The following is a 301-nucleotide window of genomic DNA, read 5'->3' as shown; positions in this document are numbered from 1 at the left end:
CATTTTACCGCAGCTTGATTTTTCTTCATGAATCTTTCCAGCCTTTAAACTATAAAAGTTGAAGTGAATTTGTTTTACACGTCTCCTCGACGTGGAGCTTCAATAAAGTTTCACCGGGCTGCGAAAATATTTTTAGCATCATATAAACAAAATGAAGAGATTCCGCACAAGTTATGGAAGGTTCTGGAAAAGTTCTGGATTAGAGATGCCGCAGATCGGATCTTGGCGCTGCTTTACAGAACAGAGCTCCGCTTGGCGCTGAATCAAATTAAACTCAATATTTCCTCCCAGCATTGGAGGA

Source organism: Pyxicephalus adspersus, chromosome 12, assembly GCF_032062135.1.
Source record: "Pyxicephalus adspersus chromosome 12, UCB_Pads_2.0, whole genome shotgun sequence".
In the NCBI taxonomy this organism is placed as follows: domain Eukaryota; kingdom Metazoa; phylum Chordata; class Amphibia; order Anura; family Pyxicephalidae; genus Pyxicephalus; species Pyxicephalus adspersus.
Note: the sequence above shows the minus strand (reverse complement) of the source record.